At 42.0% G+C, this 12,605-nt stretch overlaps 1 long non-coding RNA gene and 1 other non-coding gene across 2 annotated transcripts in view; both read right to left on the bottom strand.

Moving 5' to 3' along the window:
* Window positions 1-10,239: 10,239 nt before the first annotated feature.
* Window positions 10,240-12,605, bottom strand: part of LOC106698018 — a 3,168-nt gene continuing 802 nt past the window's right edge. Inside the window, exon 3 of the long non-coding RNA XR_001349302.1 lies at window positions 10,240-12,169. This is a non-coding gene — a long non-coding RNA (uncharacterized LOC106698018). The remainder of the gene's footprint in view (window positions 12,170-12,605) is intronic.
* On the bottom strand, window positions 12,472-12,593 carry LOC111827076. Its single transcript, XR_002830552.1, has one exon. It is a non-coding gene; the product is annotated as a small nucleolar RNA SNORA26 (small nucleolar RNA).

Here is a 12,605-nt window from a genome sequence, read left to right as displayed (position 1 = left end):
TGGGGGGGTAGGGGAGGCCAGGGGATTGTCAAGGGCGGGGAAAAAAAAAGGAGACATATGTAATACTCTTTGTAATACTTTAAGCAATAAAACAATAAAAGAAAAAGAAAGAAATACTAATAGTAGCAACATTCAATTCTTGAGCAAGGCTTTCAAATGCATTTAATCATCCTGACAACACTATGAGGAAGACAATGGTATTATAATGCCCATTTTAGAGCAGAGATAACTGAGGCTCAGAGAGTTTAATTTGCTTCAATTCATGTATTATCTCACCAGAGCCTATTAACTCAAGATTCCTTTGAATTCTCTCAAGGGCAGCTTGTGAGGAATGGTTAAGGTAGAATACATATTGGAATGGGTTGTAAGTGAAAGGTAAGTGAGAAAACAGACTAAAGATGTTTGGCTTTGAAAGGGAACAGAGATTGGGTAGTAAACAAAAAACTCAAAATTATTTTCAGTATTTTGGTTTGCAAGCCCCCCCGCCCCCCAATTTGGCTCATCAATGTTCTTCTTTGTTGAATGGGGGGGTGTATTGGAAGAACTCTAAGTATAGACTATCTGGGGGATAGTGGTTCTAATAGCCTGGTCAGATTCAGAACAGGCTTCTTTGGGGGCATTTAGATTCCTTCCATGTCCATAAACACTATCTATAATAATAAAAGCATAATATGCTAATTAGACCGGACAGCCGAACGACCTTCTGGACATCATTCCGGATGTCCTTCCAGACAAAGCTGCGGCAGCGGGGGCTGAGGCAGAGGCAGTTAGGGGCGATCAGGCAGGCAGGCAAGCGATTAGGAGCCAGCAGTCCCAGATTGCAAGAGGGTGCAGGCCGGGTTGAGGGAAACCCCCCCCGCCCCCCCCCCCCGCTCCCATGCACAAATTTTGTGCACCGGGCTTCTAGTGTACAATAAAGGAAGAATTACATTTCTTGCCAGATAATACACTAGTGTGCTCCCAGCACAGGGCGATTACTTCCTAGTTTTACCAACCTCACTGCCACCTGGTGGGAGGGCAAGGATTCACAAGTGGCACCTGGAATGAGACTTCCCTCAGGGGGGAGCACCTAGGATTCTCCTCTTTGGTCCTGCCCTTCTAGAAAGCTGGCAATCATATGGTCCATTGAAAATAAAACAAGACAGCCTGGCCCATGTGGCTCAGTGAAATGAGCGTCGACCTATGAACCAGGAGGTCACGGTTATATTCCTGGTAGGGTCATGTGCCTGGGTTGCGGGCTTGGTCCCCACTGTAGGGCATGCAGGAGGCAGCTGATCAATGATTCTCATCATTGATGTTTCTGTCTCTCTCCTTCTCCCTTCCTCTCTCTGAATCAATAAAAGAAATATATATTTTTTAAAATATAAGACAGTACTGGACTATCTCCCTGTACAGCTTTGTCCCCAGTTAGGGGTTAGGGTTCTACTTCATTTCTCCTCAGAAAATAAGATCCGACGGCCAGATGAAGGGGGACAGTGACAAGGCCACATGAGCAGCATCCTCCTAGTGCTGGCTGTGGTGCTATCCTATCTAATAAAAGAGAAACATGGTAATTAGCCATACCTCCGCTACCCTTCCCAGGGGCCAAACAGAGGCAGGCTGCAAATTAACTGCCAACCAAGATGCTAGCCTCACATGATAAGCCTTTCAGGATCCACATGAACTAGGTGAACAGATTCAAAAGTTTCTAGCTGATTCAAATGAATACAAATGGTCTGCACTGTTGATAGACTTCTGGTTCAACTGGAACCTTTGAAACAATAATACTGAAGATGTTGCCATTTTAGGCACCTGTACTTGCTCGTTGGATTTTTTTTTTTTTTTAATCAAAAGGGCAAGAAGATAGCTTATCTTTTGGGAGGGGAGTTGGTGGTTATGAGTTAGTGTTAAAAAATGATGAGTTTCAGCAACAGCTATTGCTGATTCCTATAGATTATTATAACTTTTAAAAAAGTGGTATTGTTATGTCTAAACATAAAGCATCAATTTCTTTCTGTTTTTAGCATTTTGAAAAGATACATTTGGAAAAGTGTATAAATCTGAAGAGACTTGTCACAAAACAGACACGCCCATATAAACCCCGCCCAGGTGAAGAAACAGAATGTTGCCAGCATCCCTGAAGCCTTCCCTACCCCCGTTCTCTATCCTCTTCCCCAAAGGTAACCCCATCCTGACTTCTAACACCATAGCTTAGTTTTGCCTGGATTTCGTATGCGTGTGTTTACATAAATAAAATCATGCAGTGTGTAATCTTTTTTGCCTTTTTTCTTCTTAATATTATGTTTATGAGATTCAGCCATGTTGCTCAGAAACATCAGTAGTTTGTTAGTTCTTGTTGCTGTATAGTATTCCATTGTAAGAAGCTGTCACAATGTATTTGCACATCCAACACTGACAGGCACTTGGATTGCTTCTAGCTGGAGGCTATTGCCGAAAATGCTTTTATGAGCATCCTTGTGACATGTCCTTTGGTGAACATGTGGGCACATTTCTGTTGAGAATATTCTTAGGCATAACTTGCTGGGTCACAGGGTAGGCATATGTCCAACCTGGGGACATAATGCCAACAGGTTAGGTGGCCACACTAATGTACACTCCCACTAGCAGAATGTCAGAGTTCCCGCCGCTCTACAACTTCCCCATTCTTAGTATTATCAGGCTCTTCAACTTTAGCCATTATATGTATAAGTGGTACTTCACTGTGGTATTTTAATAAACAACTAATTGTGTTTCCTTTTATAGCAGAACAGAGAGAACCAACCATATACGACTTTATAATACTCATTAAAATATTTTTGGTAATCAGTCCACATCATCAATAATCAGTCCATGTCCCAACTAATGCAAAAACAATAACACAGACATGTGACAGGTCCCTCTAAAACTTCTAGCAAACGGAAGAATTCCCCTAATATCACTTCAATACAAAACAAATAGAGAAATGAACAAAGAGTAAATGATGATAATAACAGGAAAATAACCAGCTTTAAAAAAAAATAAAGTGTAAGTTGTAAAATAATGGAATATAACGATTAGTCTAATTCAACCAACTTGGAGCCAGGAGAGGTTAAATGATGAAGCTCCATATCAGATGCAGACAGAGCCAGAACCAGAACTGTAGTCCACCCACACTTAGCCTTTTAGAGGATACAGAATTTTATTCAATGTACTTTCTTACGTCTAAACTTTCTCCTTGAACTCGATTTAGTTTCCCAAAGTTCAGGTGAATTTTGCAGGTGCACTTAGTTAGCATGAAGTGTCACCACGACCGTGTGCTGTAATTATATAGCCAGCCTCCCTCTGACTGATTAGAAGACAACTTGACACTGAAATCCAACCCCAGCAGAGCAGGCTATCTGGCTATCGCTCTTCAGAAAGGCAAAAGCAGTCCGTCTCAATTCCCACCACCTTTCCCAGAAAGTCAGGGTTAGAGTTTTATAAGGTGATCCATGGAAATACTCTGCTTTGTTTTTCTCTGAGGATGGGGGTGGGGGCGGGGGGTGGGGGTGGGGGGGCGGCGGGAGTCTTGGGGGGGGCGGTGCAATGTGATCACATCCTTAGAGGAAGGTGTCACCACTGCCCACAATCACTAGAGCGTGGACTCTGAGTTATGACTCTGCCCTGATCAGTATGCATTCATCCAGAGCATCTAGGTGACAGATGGCACACAACAGCAAACATCTAACCTCTGGCTACAGAATATAGCTAGTCTATCCCTGTAAGGTTTATGGTTTGAGTCTCTGCTAACAGCATCAGCAAACCAGCCGTGGACTCTAACTTCCACTCCTTTTGATCTGGAAAATATAAGTTCCCTTCTATTTCATTGTGGTATTAAAGTACTGTATCCCCTAAATCACAAGCCCCAAAACAGTGGCCCACAGACATTGAATGGAATCATGGCTGTATTTAAAGTCCGTTTGAATTACCGTCAACATCTGATGTCTAGAGAGCTCACATCAAGTTCAGATTATTAGCATCTCGTGAAACTTCAAAAGCCCCAGCTCTTCAGGGTCCACAATCCTGGTAAAGGCCAGAAGCTGAGTGGGGGTGGCCTCCTTTGGTGGGGATGTGTCTCCCTAACTCACCAGCCTCTTCACTCCTCTGAGATGTCGTCCTGGCCTCACAGGCAGAGTTCATGACCCCTGCCCTAGCCGAAGTCTGAAGGCCAGGTTTCTGCTGAAGGCAACAGTGTTAGAACTTTCCCAGCAACTTGAAGAATCTCAAAACAGGCTGCATGTAATTCTGGTCCCCTGAGGGCCCGCTGGAGTGCCCAGCCCTGTCCTTGCCATGCCCTTTCTATGGGCTGGATATTGGCACTACACAGAATGAGACCGGCATATAATGTGGCTGCATCCATCCAGAGAGACCAGGGACTCCGTTACACCTCAGGAACCTGATTCCCATTCTCTCTCAAGCTGAGAGAAGTAGTTTAGCTTTTCCTAATCTGCAAAAAATTCAAGATCTGCAAGTTTGGCTCTTTTTTTTTAGCATCTATATTTTTTTCCTGTGAGTCAGTATATTCAACAATGCTATTTAAAATTCAATAAATAAAGGCAAATGAAATTACAAAAATGGATCATCACTTTTATGGAAAATCAACTAAACAAATGTTTTGCTCAAAATGTCAAGCATTAGAGGATTTTTAATAAAATACTGAAAGTGAGTTCCCCAGAGGTAATGAGCAATTCAAAAGTAGAAGGAGTAACAGCGCTAATTGATACTTCAAATGCAAATGGCTCTCTGCGTCTTAAATGGAGGTGGAGCTGTGTTACCTGAAGTGACATAGTGGTGCAGTGGGAGCCTCTGGGCCCAGTAGACAGCAGCTGTGCAGGATCTGAAGCTATGGGTGTGGGAATCCACAAGAGATTAGTTCAATGCCCTGCAGAACCTTGTACAGAATTTACTGTTGTAAAAGTTTCCCAGGGTTTTAATGACAATGGGGGGTAGTCAGAACCTAGATTGTGTCTGAACCTAGAGGTTCCAGCACTGCATGGTGCCACGTCGGCCTTCTTAAAGGAGTTAGTGTATCCACCGCCCCACCCCGCCTTCTCGGGAGTTATCGGGAGTTAATTTCTTTGGAGTAACTGCTCAGGTGTGTGCCCACTTGGTGCTTTCTCCCCACGCTCTGAGGAGGTTGTCCCATAAGAATATTCATTCCATAGCTATTTTAGAAATCCCTTCAGCAGTTTGTTAGAAATGCACATCCCAGGGCTTACTCCCAAAGACCGACCCAGCAGGTCCTGGTGGGGACCAGGAATTTACACACTAACCCAATGGTTCTCAACCTGTGGGTCGCGACCCCTTTGGCGGTCGAACGACCCTTTCACAGGGGTCGCCTAAGACCATCCTGCATATCAAATATTTACATAACGATTCATAACAGTAGCAACATTACAGTTATGAAGTAGCAACGAAAACAATTTTATGGTTGGGTCACAACATGAGGAACTGTATTTAAAGGGCCAGAAGGTTGAGAACCACTGCACTAACCATTGCCCCCAGGGGTTCTGACATAAACACGGTTTGTGGTCAGACTTTGAGAAACTGTCTCACAAAGCGGATGCCAACATTTCATGATCCCATCTCCAGCACCAATTTTAAAAACATACTTCTGATGAAATGTAAGCCACATAAAAATTCTGAATTCATAACATGGAACTTCCCCATCCTTCCTGGAGATTATATTACTCTGAAATTTGATAAGGAAAGGAAAGGAAGAAGCCTTCCCTGTATAAACATTTATGGAGTAACCAAATAGTCTATGAGGGAACGTTGTTCCTTGTGGAAGTCTAGCTATTAGATGCAGAAGGAATGATTCTTAAATTTAATTACTTCTTTACAGCTACTAGTGAGATAAAGAGTGTAAGGAATGAACATAAAGGGAAGACAGACACTCCGTGAAAGGGTGATGGCTAACGTTGAAATGGGGAAATCAGACCAACACCCCCTGAACCACTGGTGCAGCCTAGAAAGATGGGAGGGTTGTGCCATTTTGTGCCTGGTGATACGATGCACTGGGAAGCCAGCTTCTAAGAAATAAAGAAACAAATAAAATACACTAAGGGAACGCAAAAAGACAAACATAAAATGTGGGTCATTTTACAGGACAAATCACCCCATTTCTACAACAAACCAGTGCCCAGATAAAGGAGGATTATTACAAAATACGAGACTTAAAGACATAACCAAATACTATGTGTAGATCTTGTTTGGATTCTGATTAGAAGATCATCGGGAAAACCTGAACATGGACCAGGTTTTGAATGATAATTAAAGAATATATATTGTTACCCTGGTCGGGTCGTTCAGTTGGTTAGAGTATTGTCTTGATATGCCAGGGTTGTGGGTTTGATCTCATCTGGACACATACCAGAAGCAACCAGTGAATACATGAATAAGTGGAACCGCAAATGGATGTTTCCTCTCCCTCTCTCTCTCAAAAAAAAAATCAGTAAAAAAATATATTAGGTATGATGACATATAGTTATGTTTTAAAATATTATCAATTAGAAATACAAATGAAAACTTTTTACAGGTGAAATGACACAATGTCTGAAATTTTCTTGAAAACTATCAGAAATAAAGGTAAGTGGTCAGATGTAGGAGATGGGCAAGCTATTGCTAATTGATGAAGCTCAATGCTGGGTACGTGGAGCTTCAGCCTTCTCTTTATTTGGGGGTATGCTTGAAATGTTACCTAATAATATGTTTTTTTAAAAATATACTGTTGCTGTAAGCACTTACCCCTTATATGTCAGGCTAATGAGTTCAAGAAGTTGAGGTTATTGCTCAAGAATTAAAGATTCCTTTCCACTGATGGCTCCCCTATGAACGCCATTGGAAAGGCATTGGGACGTCAAAACTGTTTTCATATCTTAAAATCTTTCTTTTCTCCCTCAAAGGCCAGAAAAGCACTGGTGGTGTTTTTTTCTTCGGCCACATTACCCTCTTCTGTGATAGCTTAATGAGGCACACAGAGTAAATGGAACTCCATTTGCTGCTCCGGCTGCTCTGACACCATTAAAAGACCCTTAAAAGCATCACTCATCTATTAAGTGAAAGCAAATTCTTGTCATTAAATTAAGGGAAAACAACTCTTTCTACTCAGGAGTTCTTGGTGTTGTAAAGTACTCTATTTAGATAATGGAAAATATAATGAAAAAGTGTTGAAGCAAAAATGGTTGTATTTCGTTGTAGCATATTTCTAGAGCAAAAGGATTGCTCTCTTTGAATATCTGCAACTTACTTTGTTCTTGGTCACCTAAAAGAAAATGGCTTCAGGTTAAGAATTAAGATTTCCCGAACTCAAAAGTACTGTCATTAATTAATCTGAGTGCATTTGTAAATGTTGAGGTCAATACTGTAAAAGATCTATCCGTACAGTAATTTAATTCATGGAAGCTATTTCGCTTCATTACCTCTCAAGCTACATTTGGCTACTTCACTCACTCCAGGGTGACTAAGTAGCATCCACCACACAATTCTCTTGCCCATCATTCCTTCTTTTTAAAAATTTTTATTTATTGATTCGAGAGAAACCGGTTTGTTGTATTCATTGATTGACTCTCCCAAAGTCTTGGCATCTCTGGATGATGCTCTAACCAACTGAGCTACCCGGCAAGGGCAACCCATCATTCTCTCAAATGTCTATCTCCAACCCAGAAGACATCACCCATTAACTGAGACCCCTTTCAGTAATTCTGTAATATTTCTAACAAGTCTTAAGCAATGACCTACCAGCTGCTTGTTGGGCTTTCCTATGAAATGTTAAATGTCAATAAAATCCAGGTTTAAAGACAGAGCTTCTCAAAATGCCTTCTCGGAATACTTGCATCAACATTGACTCACCTATTGAAAAGATTCCTGGGCCCCCTCTTGTCTACTACATCAAACTCGCCACTGATGGAGCCTAAAATCCGGCACCCTAGCAGTCGTGCCAGGTAGTTCTTCCACACCCTAAAGTTTGACAACCAATTTTTTAAGAATAGGGGGTTCCTCTCAAGTCTGTGATAATAAACAAATGAAACAGCATCAGGAGTAAGCAATCAGCCAGCATGTGAAACTCTAGGACAACGGACATGACATGGTTTTAAAAAAATCAAAGGCATACCCACCGATAAATGGATAAACAAAATTCAGGGTATCCAATCAATTGGATATTCTGCAGGCATAAAGAGGAATGACATCCCAGCACTGCATAGTACTACTCTTGTTTGTTGGGCATTGAAAATATTATGCTGTTTAGATCCAGAGACAGAGAAGCATCCATCAGACCGTCAAACCTCAGAGGGAAAGTAGGGGCGGATGGGGATAAGGGGAGATTAACCAAAGGACTTGTATGCATGCATATAAGCCTAACCAATGGACACAGACAACAGGGGGGTGAGGGCATGAGTGGGGGAGGAATGGGGGAATAAGGACACATATGTAATACCTTAATCAATAATTTATATTATGCTGTTTAAATGCAGGTCGGGGCACATGCCCAGGTTGTGGGCTGGATCCCATGTGGGGCGTGCAGGAGGCAGCTGATTAATGATTCTCATCATTGAGGTTTCTCTTCCTTTCCCTTCCTCTCTGAAATCAATAAAAGTATTTTACCTTATTTGAATCTTGATTCACACTGTAAAATAGGATTTATTTTTTACAATGGAGGAAGCTGAGTGTGGATTTAAAATTATTTTCTTAGCAATCCTACTGGTATTGTTGCCAGGTACGATTCTTTTCTATTGACATGAATACTGAAATATTTAGTAATGAAATACATGTTGGGTTTTCTTTAAAATACTTAAAAAATACACAGGGCCTTACTGAATCATATCTTCATGCATATTTGGTAATTTTCATAAGCTCTAAGAATAAAGAAATTTAAGGTTTCTTGATTGTCTTAGTTTAGATCCCAAAGATTTGTTGTAGCTGAAATGTTAGGGTGAGATTAAAGGGCAAGTGTTAGAGGCAAGTCCTTAAACCAGGGGTCCTCAAACTTTTTAAACAGGGGGCCAGTTCACTGTCCCTCAGACCACTGGAGGGCCGGACTATAGTTTAAAAAAAAACTATGAACAAATTCCTATGCACACTGCACATATCTTATTTTGAAGTAAAAAAACGGGAACAAATACAATATTTGTATTTGCATGTGGCCCGTGGGACGTAGTTTGAGGACCCCTGCCTTAAACTATCAGCAGAAAAATGTCAGAATTTATATTCCCATTGACTTGGAGAAATTAATGGAGAGTAGAAAGGCACTGGGCTCAATGTTCATCTTTCCCCCTCGATCCTTGGAGCATACCGTCTGTGTGCAGTCAGTTTCAGCATCACAGTCAAGTGTGGCCTGTCTGCTTGATAACCAGAACCGTTTTCTCCCCAATGTCACATGTGCAAACTGATAACCCTCTTGCCACATAATTAGGACTTGGGGAAAATTGTTGAGTTTAAGAATGCTAAATCACCTTGGGTAGGCTGCATGGGCATCAAAAACCGTACACGCATGGAAGTTTAAAAGATTATAAGCACTCTTTAGGTTACTGACACTGAGGTTGGTCAGTGCCTTCTTTATGAAGATCCAGGGGAAATTTCAACATTTCTTTTTTGGGGTATCTCATTTTTTTACTAAATTTTATTGATTTTTTACAGAGAGGAAGGGAGAGGGAGAGTTAGAAACATCGATCAGCTGCCTCCTGCACACCCCCTACTGGGGATGTGCCCACAACCAAGGTACATGCCCTTGACCAGAATCAAACCTGGGACCCTTCAGTCTGCAGGCCAAAGATCTATCCACTGAGCCAAACCAGTTAGGGCTGGGTGTCTCATTTCTATTTCTGATTTTTGCATTGACTGTTGGGCAGCTCAGCAAATCTTTTGACCTCCTAGCAATATACAGAACCTAATGCCCTATAATTTTATGTACTTTGGGGTCTTTTGGACTTTATCGTCTGGTTGCCTCTCGCATACACCCCACTATCTTTTGGTTTACAGGACAACGCTCCAGCAGAGCCACGCTGGACTTTACCTTATTCCCCTATACTACAATTTCCTGTTTTTAGAATTTCATTGGAATATATTCTTATAAACTACATTCAAACTCTTTGTGAACTAAAATAGGGTATAAGCAATGAACGAACAAAAAAATAAATTACATATAAAAGTTATAAGGCTGGATTTTATAGAACATGGAAAAATCAAAAAATGAAATTTAGAAAACAAAAATGCGGCATTATGAAATAAGCACTGACTCCAAAGTGGATATTATATACCTTTATTAGAGATTTCAAGAAAACGAGTTTGACATTAAGCTGGGCACCAGGAAGGACTTCTAGCACACACTTTCCTGTGTTCATCTCGCTGCGGCCACATTTCTTCCCTTATGAAAACTTTCCCCACCACCACCACCAGTACTTTCCTATTCTATTTAGCACCACTGTCTTTTATATCCCTTCTTACATTATGCAATATTCATTTTAAAAAATGCTGACATATGCCCCATTTGGGCCAAATTTTGGAGCTTTTGTAGATTCAATGTAAATGCTGTGAAGAACTTAATTCTCAATAGCTGCCCTGTGGTCCTCGCCCCCCCGCTCCCCGTTGGCCTGTTTCAGTATGTTACTTCAGACAGAGCTGTATGGCTGCTATATAAGGAATGTGTTGAATAAATTAAGGTGACAAGCGCCCAAATATTAGGAGCCAGAATTATGGTCGCAGCAACGGCAAGGGGAAGAGAAGCCAAGATTTGGCATTCCAGAAGGAGTCCCCAGTAATCTGCTGCTTGCCCTTTCAAAGATGTCTGGTGTTTTGTTGTACCTGCCCTGATTGATATAGAGGCAACATTCCTCCTTTAGGTGTAAACAGGTACCACGTTCTGTTCTGAAGGGCTACAGGCTAAGGAATCAATTTGCTCTTCCAACATGTTTACGGTTTCTCCTGTCGAGCGGCAGCTGTCTTTTGGGATAAAAGCTGTTGGATCCCCAGTGAAGCTCCTACAGCTGTCCCCTCCCCCCAGGAGGATGAGAAACCCTGCTCTTCCACTTAGATGACTTCCGGAATAGAGAGGGAAAGGGGGCTGTCATTCCAGGCTATGGAGTTGTCATGCTGACATAGGGATGACATAGCCTAGAGAGCACCAGGGGACAAAGCCAGGTAGGCACAGGATCCCCAAATCCAGGAAATTCCCTCGGAAGGGTAAGTTCTTCAGTTACCTGGATGTCAGCATAAGAATACTTTCCCCAGAGGCATGGTTTCCCCTTCCCATGGAGAACTTGGTTCCCCAGAGTTGGACCCCCTGGGCTGCAAATGTGGCTACGGTTAGGGGGTCAAGTAGAGGGGTTATAGTTTTTTTTCATAAATTCTTTCAAGAAATAGGGGTCCCCTTTGGGGATTCAAATGTAGGGTGTTTTGAGAATCACAGATAAGAGTGACAAAGTTGCCCTTCACCCTTAGTAAGTTTACATCCTTATGGGGCTTTCCTTGGCAATATCGGGATTTGGGGAGGTTCTCGAACTAGATCAGCAGTAAGTGCTCCCCAATTCCAGAGATGTTGGTTTTATATATCCCCAGCAGGTGGTATTGAATTGTAAAGTAATGGCAGTAAGGTTGGCTAATTGATAAGCGCTACTGGAATTAGCTAGGGTGAATGAGGAGATAATAGAAGAGACTGCTGAGCCTTATCTGGAATTTAGAAGCATTCTGGTTTGTTTTGGGTTGTTTTTTTGTTTTGTTTTGTTTTGTTTTTTTGCAAAAAAGGTGTAAGCCAGGTCCAGGAGGTGGGCCCAACTGGCGATCCCTGGAACTTTATCATAGAGAACTGGGTGAGTGCCTTCCCATCCTTGACTAAGACTTGTGTCCCTGGTGGGTATAGGAGTGGCCCAGAGTCCTCCGAGGGTTGGTGGGGGGGACTTAATGTTGCTTTATTTGTAAAATTAGAGAACAGTGTTGACTCCACATAATTGTGAGAATTAAATGAAAAGAAGGAAATGAGGCGCCCGCTGCACTGTTCTCTCACCACCAGCTACTGCGTGTGAACTCCTGTGCTAGCGCATGGACACATGGCTGCTACAACGTACACAGCAATGCCTGACCTCGTTAAGCACACTTAGCCTGCACGTTGGTTTTGAGTCCGTTAAAATACCAGCATCACAGCATTCCAGCATCAATGGCTTGTACCTGTCGTTTCAACCTATAAAAAAAAAAGTTTTTGAATGACTAAGCAGTTAAGAAACTTTTGACATGTCTTCTTCCGTTTGTCTCAAATGTTCAGAAAAAGCCTTGTGTCCACGTGGTTCTACCATCTGGATTTCTTCCACCTTCAAAGACAACCAAAGTACCCAAACTCCCCTATCTATTTGAAAATACTAGCCGGCATCCCCAGAGTTTTAAAAGCACGCCTGAAGGTATCACCACCCCAAAATGTATCACTTTGCTCATGTCTGTGTAAAAACACAAAAGCTGCTCAAACTGAAAGGGAAATTCTCTGGTTTCAGCTGTGACTCCAGACAGGATCCAAAGAGGAGTTTTACCATCTCTTCTCTGGGTTTTATGGAGACTTGCTTTACCCTTCTGTGTTAGCCTCTTAAGGCACTGAGTCAGCCTTAAAAGGGCACAGGAAAGGGCGA

This window comes from Myotis lucifugus, unplaced genomic scaffold, assembly GCF_000147115.1.
Source record: "Myotis lucifugus unplaced genomic scaffold, Myoluc2.0 scaffold_127, whole genome shotgun sequence".
NCBI classification, from domain to species: domain Eukaryota; kingdom Metazoa; phylum Chordata; class Mammalia; order Chiroptera; family Vespertilionidae; genus Myotis; species Myotis lucifugus.
Note: the sequence above shows the minus strand (reverse complement) of the source record. Positions and strands in the feature narration are given on the sequence as shown.